General features: G+C 41.7%; 1 long non-coding RNA gene across 1 annotated transcript; it reads left to right on the plus strand.

Moving 5' to 3' along the window:
* Nucleotides 1-5,554: 5,554 nt before the first annotated feature.
* On the plus strand, nt 5,555-11,012 carry LOC141086703 (uncharacterized). The gene is made up of 3 exons (XR_012231648.1): nt 5,555-5,585; nt 7,166-7,203; nt 10,337-11,012. It is a non-coding gene; the product is annotated as an uncharacterized lncRNA (long non-coding RNA).
* The last annotated feature ends 558 nt before the right edge of the window (nt 11,013-11,570 follow it).

Here is an 11,570-nt window from a genome sequence, read left to right on the forward strand (position 1 = left end):
TCATAACTCTGGAACGCTTTAATGGATCCCGCTGACTCAGATTGTTTTTTCGTGACATATTGTACTTCATGTTAGTGGTAAAATTTCTTCGAAATATCTTGTGTTTATTTATGAAAAAAACGGAAATATGGCGAAAATCTTGAAAATTTTGCAATTTTAAAACTTTAAATTTTTATGCCCTTAAATCAGAGCGATGTGTCACACAAATTTCTTAATAAATAACATTTCCCACATGTCTACTTTACATGAGCACAATTTTGGAAGCAAAATTTTTTTTTGTTGGGAAGTTATAAGGGTTAAAAGTTGACCAGCGATTTCTCATTTTTACAGCAAAATTTACAAAACCATTTTTTTTTAGGGACCACATCATAATTAAAGTCATTTTGAGGGGTGTACATGACAGAAAATACCCAAAAGTGACACCGTTCTAAAAACTAGACTCCTCAAGGTGCTCAAAACCACATTCAAGAAGTTTATTAACCCTTTACGTGCTTCACAGGAACTAAAGCAATGTGGAAGGAAAAAATTAACATTTAACTTTTTTTGCAAAAAATTTAATTCAGAACCAATTTTTTTTATTTTCACAAGTGTTAAAAGAGAAAATCAACCACAAAATTTGTTGCGCAATTTCTCCTGAAAACGCCGATATGGGGTATCGGCGTTTTCAGGAGAAATTGCACAACAAATTTTGTGGTTCATTTTCTCTTTTAACACTTGTGAAAATAAAAAAAATTGTTTCTGAATTAAATGGGGGTAAACCACTTTTTCAGCGCACGGCAGAGCTCGCAAGGGAAGGAGCACCGTTTGACTTTTTCAACGCAGAATTGGCTGGAATTGAGATCGGATGCCGTGTTTCGTTTGGAGAGCCCCTGATGTTCCCAAACAGTGGGAACCCCCAACAAGTGACCCCATTTTGGAAACTAGACCCCTTAAGGAACTTATCTAGAAGTGTGGTGAGCACCTTTAACCTTCAAGTGCTTCACAGAAGTTTATAACATAGAGCCGTAAAAATTAATATTTTTTTTTCCTCAAAAATGATTTTTTAGCCCGCTATTTTTTATTTTCCTAAGGGTAACAGGAGAAATTGAACCACAAAAGTTTTTGTGCAATTTGTCCTGAGTATTCTGATACCGCATATGTGGGGGGGGAACCACTGTTTGGGTGCATGGGAGAGCTTGGAAGGGAAGGAAGGCCATTTTGGAATGCAGACTTTGATGGAATGGTCTGCGGGCGTCATGTTGCATTTGCAGAGCCCCTGATGTACCTAAACAGTGGAAACCCCCCACAAGTGACCACATTTAGGAAACTAGACCCCCCAAGGAGCTTATCTAGATGTGTGGTGAGCACTTTAAACCCCTAAGTGCTTCACAGAAGTTTATAACGCAGAGCCGTGAAAATAAAGTCTTTTTTATTTCCACAAAATAAATTTTTAGTCCCCAATTTTTAGCCCCCCAAAGTTGGTAAATAGTGGAAACCCCTCAATTCTTGCTCCAACCCTAACCCCAACACACCCCTAACCCTAATCCCAACCCTAATCCTAATTCACCCTAACCCTGACCCTAGCCCTAATGGAAAAAATGAAAAAAAATATATTTTGTTTATTTCATTATGTTTGCCTAACTAAGGGGTGATAAATGGGGGGGATATTTACTATTTTTTTTATTTTGATCACTATGAAAGTTTATCATAGTGATCCAAATGAATGAATGGAATCTGCCAGCTGGAGCCTGCAGATTCCCGGCGGGCGCACTGCGCATGCGCCCGCCATTTTCTCCGGATCCAAGATGGCGTTGCCCACCGGAGGACGCCGGCGGGACGAAGGACCACCGGGAGGGGACCCTGGACCGGGGGGGATCGGGGACCCTCTTTCTCTCTCCTCTGATGTGCGATCACATCAGAGGAAAGAGAAATGAAATGCAAAATCGCGGCTTTTTTCGCGGTCGCCATTGTAGGGTTAATAACGGAGATCGCAAAAGCGGGGTAGGCAAAAACCGACGCGATTCATGTTCTCTGGGGTCTCGGCTACCCCCTGCAGCCGAGACCCCAGAGAAAATCCGACATTGGGGGGGCGCTATTTACTTACTCCACAGCGCCGTGAATTCACGGCGCTGTGGTTTAAATACCCTTAATTACCGCCGCTAAAAGACGTATCGGCAGTCATTAAGGGGTTAATGAACATGCTGCATTTTTTAACCGCTAAACGATTCCGCAGCGGTAAAAAACGCACCATTTGCACAACATGTGCGAATCAATTATGATTAAATGGAATGCTTTTCTTAAGCGTTTCCGCGGCAGAATCGCTCGTTTAAAATCGCCGCGGAAACGCTTACAAACGCTACGTGGGCACACAGCCTAAAGGGATGAAATCTGAAGCAAAGCCTTAGTGACTATACATTACTAAGTTGCCTTGTTACTTACTCCTGTATCTTTTCTGTATGATTTAATAGTTAGGCTAGGTTCACATATTGCATTTTTTTTTTTTGCTGAGTTTTTTAATGCAAATTTTCAGCTGCGTTTTCCAGTACCAGCAAAGGCTGTGAGATTTCAGAAATCTCATGCACTCACACACAGATTTTTTTTTCCCGAATGATTTGGAAAACAGATGCCTTTTCATAAAACTGCAGCATGTCACTTCTTTCAGCGTTTTTACAGTGTTTTTTCACCCATAGAAAGCAGGGAGTAAGTGCAAACAACGCAGGTATCAGGTTTTGCTGCGTTTTTTGTGCAAAAAGCGGTTGCTTCATGATTTTTGGGTGGCACTAAACTTTATCAGAATGCACAAGAGAGAAAAAAACCCACAGCAAAACCTGCTTTTTATAGCAGCTTCTTTGAATAGGTTTTGGCGGCAGAAAGAAAAAACATGTGAACTCCGCTTTAAAGGGATTGTTCACTACTCTGACAACCCCTTCCCAATCTGTATGTTTGCCCCCCAGTAAAATACAGGAAAGATGTATATCTTTGTACCGTGTTAGCCAGTGGACTCTCAATCCTGAATATTTTTCCCCAGTAAAATCATAACTTCTACTCACCTCCAATGTTGGCACCTCTGGAACGCTGACACCACCGACGGTGAGTATAGGGGTTATTATCTTACTGGGGGTAAACATACAGATTGGGAAGGGGTTGTCCGAGTAGTTAACAGCCCTATTAATTAGCAAAGTGACAACCTCATCTACAGACAGGAAACATATTGCAATTCACCTAGTGACAGGCAGCCATGTTTTACAAGCTAGTACAAACACAAAAGTAATTGTTGTAATAAGCACACTGAAAATGATTACTCCCCCATTAAACTTGTGTACCGTGGATGTGCGCTGACCCGGCCTGTATTTTTGGGTGTGTCATATAAGTGATGCCATGCTTAGTCTTATTCAGGCAGCCCATATAATTCACTGCTCTATGTACAAATTAAAAAAAAAAACTAGACAAGCTTTACCTCTGAGCTCAGATCTTCATTTTCTTCAATAAAATACCCTAAATGCCTACTGCAGTTTATGACACTATCAATCTCATTCAAAGGTCCTTCGTCCGGCTATTCACATTGCATTATAGTCTGTGTCCAATATTGATGGATTTGGCAGCAATCTGTTGTGTATGGGGATGGATGGCAGTCTCTGGCCAATATTGGGGGGCATGTAAGGACAAATGTGCAATTTCTGTATGTCCAATCCTTTAAACATCAGACACCCCTCCTTCCACTAATGTAGTTGTTCTGGCATCTGCTTGTTCCCCTCTAGCACTAGGGAAAGATAGCTCTACAGACCGCTATCTAAGGCCGGGGTCACACTTGCGAAAAACTCGCAAGAGTCTTGTGTTTCAATAACCGGCACTGCCGGGTATTGAGACGCGAGACTCGTGCGAGTTTTTCGCAAGTGAGACCCTGGCCTAATGGGTATAGTAGGCCTTAAGGTACTGTCACACTAAGCGATATCGCTATAACTTGTGACGTTATAGCGATATTGCTAGCGACATCGCTGTGTCTGATACTTACCTACAACCCGCTGGTTATCGCTGATCGCGCGAGAACGTCCAGGACTGTTTCTCGTTGTCAGCTTCCTGTGGAGCGACGCGTGGACGCGGGCGGGAGGACGCAGGATCGCCTGGTGTGACAGGTAAGTAACGACCCCCGACCGCTGCTATGTCGCTGGTGAGATCTGCCTGTGTGGCAGCTCACTAGCGACCAATTAGCGATGTACCAGCGATCCTGAACGCATCATATCGCTGGTCTGGATCGCTGGTACATCGCTAAGTGTGACAGTACCTTTAATCTAGGATGTTCTGTGAAAGCTTTCCAGAGATCGGCATGTATGAGCAGTGCTGGAAGTGACACCTATGGACATCTACTGTATGTGATGCTCTAACGTGTCTCCACGACTTTACAGTATCATATTTGGTAGATTTCCCTTGTATACTTTATATTGCCAAATATCTGTTTTCTTAATATTAGCATAAAGAACACCTGATTAAGGAAAATTGGACAATAGCAAAAGTAGCCTCTAAGCCAATTTTGCTTGTGTTTTCCAGGCAGGCAGCCATGTTTTATAAAGACATAAACACACACAAAAGTATTAGTTATAATGACCACAATGAGGCTCACTATATGGTTGTCAATAGAGTTGGTATAAAATGATTTGCAGGCCCCATTCCATCGGCCACATGAGTAATCTGTGGCTGGCTCTTACCTGATGGCATTTGCAGCTCTTCTTTTGATTGCCCAACTTGGCATGATATCATCATTTCTACCCCAAGCCATCAAATCAAGAAAAGAGTCACAGATGCCGTCAGCTAAGAGGCAGCTCAGTGGCCACAGATTACAGACATGTCTCATGGACCCCCGGGTCCTGTGAATGAATTCGCACCAACTCTAATTGCTAACATTATGAAAAGCAAGCTGCTCAAAGTTGACTGTGGTACACAAGGCAACAGACAAAAGGGAAGCTGAGCCCACGCCTGGTAATTGGTGCCCATTCCTTACATGTGCAGCCTGGGAACTGTACCAGTATATTATAAGTAGAAAATAAACCTAAAGTCTATATTCTCTTTGGCAAAGTACATGTAAAACAACAAGTAATGAAAATATAATAAAGTTTAATAAATAGAAACGCTAAAGTACATGAGCTTGAAAAGTGAAGTCCTGGAGTTCTACTTCATGAAATGACAAAAAACGTCAGCAGTTGTGTTCTACTAGTAGTTACCGCTACACACGTCTGTAACCAGTGGTAAAGTTGTGTCCTTGCCCTGTTTTCAGCCAGGAATAGCGCATAAGTACGTTTATTCTGTTTCATGTCTTTCTAACATGTTAGATGTATTTTTGTTCCATAGTGATATCTCACATTACTGCAGTTCTGCACATTTATAATCTTTTCCTTTGTACAGACTGTAAAGACTTAATTCATGAGGCTGAATCACCTAATACCCACCTTCTGGCACCATTCTGGCCCTGCCCCCACCCTAGTCATTGAGCCTTGAAATTAAGCTATGTTGTTGCAGCTGTGCTCAATTAAAAGAGCTAAGAAGGCAAGTTACATTCGCGGGAACGTGTAGTGTGCGAGTGGCTGCTTCTTCACCGCTTTGCCAGTGTATGGGTATGTGCACACGCTGCAGAATGCTCTGCGGACTTGGCCGCGCGGATTTTGTAAAATCTGCAGGTCAAAAGACCTGCGCTTTATCATCTCTACAATGGAGGAGATGGTAAACCGCAGCGGAATCCGCAGAAATAATTGACATGTCAAATCTTTCTACGGTTTAGAAACCAAAGCAAATCCGCACCGTCTGCACTGCAGTTTTTGATATCCATAGGATATTATGGTACTGTACACCGCAGCGGCCAAATTCGCTGTGGATCCACAGCGTGTGCACACAGCCTAAGGCTGTGTGCACACGCTGCGGATTAGGTGCGGATTCATCCGCGTGGATTTTGTAAAATCCGCAGGTGAAACCGCAGGTCAAAAGACCTGCGGATTGCTCTGCGGTTTTGCCCTGCGGTTTTTCATCTCCTCAATGGAGGAGATGGCAAACCGCAGCAGAATCCGCAGAAAGAATTGACATGTCAATTCTTTCTGCGGATTGAAAACTGCAGATAATCCGCGCGGAAAATTCCGCACCGTCTGCATTGCGTTTTTTGATTCCCATAGGATATTATGGTACTGTACACCGCCGCAAAAACTGCTGCGGGTCCGCAGCGGCCGGAACCGCAGCAAAATCCGCAGCGTGTGCACACAGCCTCAAGGTATACAAATGCAAGTCACCCCAAAGGGCTTATTTTGCGTTCATTGTGGCGAGACTGAGATCCACACCACAACTGTCATGTAAAAATGGCTTTTGTGGTTTTGGCCTTTATTAAAGGTAAGGATGTAGGAATTACACTAAGGGTATGTGCACACGGTGCAGATTCTGGTGCAGTTCTGCAGCAGATTTGGCCCTGCAGAACTGCAAGTGATGTACAGTACCATTTAAGGCTACGTGAAACAAAAAACACTGTGCACATGCTGCAGATTTTTCCGTGCAGATATAAAACTGCAGCATGTGACCTCTTTTGTGTAGTTCTGCAGCAGTTTTTCATCTGCTCCATTATAGAAAACTGCAGAGTAAATCTGCACTAAAACTGCAGGTAAAACGCAGGTCATTTTACCTGCAGATTTAGCAAAATCTGCGTGGAAAATTCCACAGCAGAATCCGCACCGTGTGCACACAGCCTTATAGATGCAACTGTGGAAAACTGCAGGAATCAAACTAAATCCACCAGAATTCTAAGGCTATGTGCACACGCTGCGGATTGGTCTGTGGACTTGTATCTGTCGAACCGCAGGTAAAATGACCTGCGGTTTATCACCTCTACAATGGAGGAGATGGTAAACCGCAGCAGAATACGCAGAAAAGAAGTGACATGTAATTTCTTTCTGCGGATTCAAAACCGCAGCTTTTCCGCAGTTAAAAATCTGCAGCATGTGCACAGCAGAATGTAAATCTCATAGACTAATATGCTACTGTACACTGTCTGCAGATCCGCAGCAAAAACCGCAGCGTGTGCACATAGCCTAACATAATTTGTGCCGAAAAAATCTTTCATAACCTGTACCAGAAGTTACACTCGTCTTGCTACACAAAGCAGCGTAACAATATTGTGTGCAAAAGAAATTCACTAAAATTTTGGCTTACATTTCAGGCGCAAAGTAAGGTGTCATTTAGACGTCCGTTTTTCACGTAAGTTTTCTATCCTTGTTTTTCACAGAACATGTACCATTATAGTTTTTGGTGCTATTCACATGTTCATATTTCTTTGCAGACCTTGTCTCGACAAAAAAAATCATGTAAACAGGTCTGTTTTTGGACTGCGTCACGGATCAAAATTACCAATAAAATTACCATAAAAGTTTATGGGTCTGTGAAAATGGTCAACGTATGCTGGCTATGATTAGCAATGTATAGAAGCTTTGCAATTTATTTTTTGCATTTTGTGGACTATAAGACAAACCAAACCATGAGATGCACCCCAAATTTTTTTGTGGGAAAATAGGAAAAAAATGTTTTTAATAAAATGGTGGTGCGTCTTATAGTCCGATTTTACAGTAGCTTAACGGGAGCCGAGATCTCACTTTGCGCATGCGCGATTTCCAGTGGCCATTTTCCCGAAGCTAAGGGGAATTAATGGGAAAGTACTGGGACTCCGCTCAATGCCAACATTTTCTGAAAGCCCAGGGCCCGCAGCCTAGCAACCCCCCTTCCTCCCAGCCCAGGTCCTGCAGCATCGCCCCACTCCTGCCGCAGGCCTCCTACAGCAGTGCCCCTGCCTCCTGTGACCCCGTTCCACTGCAGACACCCACCACCGGTAAGCTACATTCAGATTATAAGATGCATGCACATTTTCCTACCAAATTTTTTGGAAAAAAAGTGTATCCTATAATCCAAAAAAATGGTATTTATAATTTCATACATGAAAATCACTGATAACTTTTATAAAAAAGAAAACTGACACTTGGACTGTTTTTGCCTCTGAGAAAACTTGCTGATATCTGAATGAGACTTTATCCATTTAACAGGTGGTGCAAAACGTGTCGGACTAGGGAGCCATGGGCCAACCAGTAACCAACTCCAGGGCCCCACTTCGTACACTACATGCAAATGTGACATCATCCTCCATTACAAATTTATATAGCCATGCCTTAGCCTGTGCATAGTACTTCAAATAAATTATGCCAAGTACTGCTCATATAAGAGGGTGGTGGCCACTGGAGGAGCCTCCTTTGGGCCAGTCCAAGCCTGGGTGCAAACCTATAAAGGACCTATCACCAGGTCAAAGATGGGCCATTTTTGCTCTTAAGCCGGGGTCACACTAACTGACGCAAAATACGGTCAGTATTTTACATGCATAATACGGATGAATGGCCCCTAAACAGTGCTCCGTATGTCATCCGTAATCAAGGTGTGGTCGCGTATTTTGCGCATGTAAGCATCCGTATGTAATCCATATGGCATCCGTATAGCGAGATTTTCTCGCAGTCTTGCAAAATGGACATATAATGAAGCCCTATGACAGGGTTTCTAACAGAAACCAAAGAATAGATATAGACACATAGAATGTGTATATATATATATATATATATATATATATATATATATATATATATATATATATATATATATATATGTATGTGTATTCTATGTGTATATATCTATTCTTTCGTTTCTTTATTAAACCTGTCAGTGTGAGTTTACTGTATAGCGCACTGAATTGCCGGCTTTGCTAAAAGACACTGGGTGCGTATTTCTCGCAAGTCACATGTGTGGTCCGTGTGTAATCCGTATTTTTTGCGCACCCATAGACTTGCATTGGCGTACTACGGCCGTAGTACGCTGACAATCGCAGCATGCTGCGATTGGCACGGAGCGTAGAATACGGATGAAAAATATACGGCTGGTGCGAGGGACCCCATAGAGAATCATTAGTCCGTGTCTAATGCGTGCTTTTAGCGCCTCTCACTCGCCTGTATTCCTCGCCAGTGTGACCCTGGCCTTATTTTATTCACCTATTCTCCTGAGTGTGCCATTTTTTGTCTTCCATTATTTAGGGATCCTCTTAAAATGCTTTGCTATTTGATGCGTGAAAGGAATTTACTCTTTGCTACATGACAGTCATAGCAAATTTTCCAAGGCAAATATATATGTCATTGCAAAAACTGTATTTTGTTCAGTACCGGAATAGGACTTCTAAGTGTATTAGATGCTCTTATAGCTGTTCTATCAGATGTAATATTTCCTGAAATGAGTTTCTCAGCACCATATGTCTGTAAAGTGCCGCGCTGCAGCTCCATAGTATAAAGCTACTGTTGCCACATGTATATGAAGGCTTCATTTGACATTTCAGCTTGTAGCTGAATTATGGTTCACACCTTATTAACACAGGGAAAATTAAAAATTTTCAAAAGTGAATACACAAGGCGCATGCAGAAGTATGCGGAGCTTGAGGGAAGAAGTACGCAGCCCTACGCAAACCAGCCAAATGGTAATGTGAACCCGGCCTAAGTGTTATTATTTACAAGGGGGAATCATGAGGATTGATAATAGTTGATCAACTCTTTAAGAGTGTCTATCTTTCAATAAATTTTGCATATCTAGCTCCCAACATGCATCAGTTTAAGACTGCTGTGGAGAATGCCCATCTTAATAAATCTCCCTTATTTTGTATGAATTACTTTACTAGTTATTGAAGAACAGACTGCATTTGGATGATATAAGGATGACCTCCTAGTGCTTGATTTTTTTTTTCCAACAGACCCATTCACTTAAAGGAATGAATTTGATCAACAAATTGTATTAATAAAATAGGAAATGTCTCCTTTCTGCCTGTTTTTGCAGGCCTTCTGTCAGAAAAAAGATGTGAATTATACCAATTGAATTTTGTGTCAATGTTAGAAAAATAAAACACAAAAAATCAGCAAAGTGCATACAACAAAACGAGAAGCTTGAATGAGACCTTAGAGAACAAAAAAAGTCCTATTATTGTGGAAAGTTATGTTGCCTGCCTGACCCCATTGTATTCTTAGACATAATTGCATGTGAATGAACTGCTTGGACCTTCTGCTCTAGTTGCATAATAAACACCAGTAGTCAATGGGTGGATTTAAGAATGAGAATGAGTTCCTCCTTGTGTCCTTCACTTTAAAGCCATGCACATGTCAATTTGTCCTTTATCACAATTTACTAGGAGGAAAAAAATAGTTTGAATCATTGCAAATATAATTTCCTAGATTGGTGTTTATTGCTTGGAGATGATCATGTCACTAAAACTGCATTCACACCTGTGTTTTCTTGTTCCTTTTGTTTATTCTGTTTTTAGGAACAGACATATGGCACGCAGGCAAACAAATGTATTGGTTCCATATCTAATGCAAACAGAAATAGAAGGTCCGAACTAGTTATTAAGAGATCCATCTTGGAGTGGAAGAAAAAGCACAGCATGCAGACATGTATGATACCCTCCAATTCTGTAGATACTTTTTGGCTATCATTACCCACCCACCTTTTGGAGTTGGCATCTTGTCTCAATGACATGCCTCCTACACAAGTGACAAGATCCATTCAGCTTTAGGAGCCAAATGGCATTCCTTTTACTCTGCAGGGGTCCATCCTATCTATCTGGAGGGGCTCATTCCTAACACTCTCACTGGATTCTCACACATATTGTTGCTGAGCAGAATTGGGCCTATCATTGAAATTAACATCACAGTAGGAGCCCAACTTGCGGTTTATCTTCATTTATTGAACAGAGAGATCCCAAACCACAAATACCAGAGCTTCTCTAAACATGCTACATTTCGTTTGGCTGACATGTTACTTGTAACCAAATTTCCTGGTGGCACTCAAAGCTTGAAGACAGGGATGTGCTGTTGTAGGGGAATACCCCCCCGAACATTAGTCCACAATACCACTGCACTCGCTTTAATATGCAAGTCAGCATCTGCAAATAGGACGGCCAATGTTTCGCTCTGTCTCAGAGCTTGATCATAAGCTATTTCCCATGATTCATTATTCTTAGAACCTGTATCTAATATGAACCAAAGGGCACAGGCCGTGATTGAAGCCTGGGACAGAGTTGGCCGTCCTTTCCTTTTCCATATGCTGACTTATTAATTAAACGTTTAATTGCACATTAAAGTGCGTACCATGGTATTTTTGCACTGCGTGTTGTAATCAGACGTAACATCCTTTTTAATTTTTGAAGATGCCAAACTGAATATTGCAGCTGCATCATAGGAGTACCAGCCACAGAGCCCCACATGGGTGGTTTCACATAGATGCTAAAATACATGCTAAGATGCTTTTTTTTTTTTTTTTTTTCTGCTGAATTTTCCTTGTGGTTTTCAAATTTTTGCAGCAAAATATGCTGCTCCGCCTCTCTTTAATCTAGTGCCATGAAACACCAGCCTTAATACATTTCCCGCAGGTCTCTCCAAAGACACCTATATACAGTGGGTACAAAAAGTATTCAGACCCCTTTAAATTTTTCACTCTTTGTTTCATTGCAGCCATTTGCTAAATTCAAAAAAGTTCATTTATTTTTCTCATTAATG

Source organism: Dendrobates tinctorius, unplaced genomic scaffold (genome assembly GCF_039654945.1).
Source record: "Dendrobates tinctorius isolate UK_male_01 unplaced genomic scaffold, ASM3965494v1 ptg000032l, whole genome shotgun sequence".
NCBI lineage: Eukaryota > Metazoa > Chordata > Amphibia > Anura > Dendrobatidae > Dendrobates > Dendrobates tinctorius.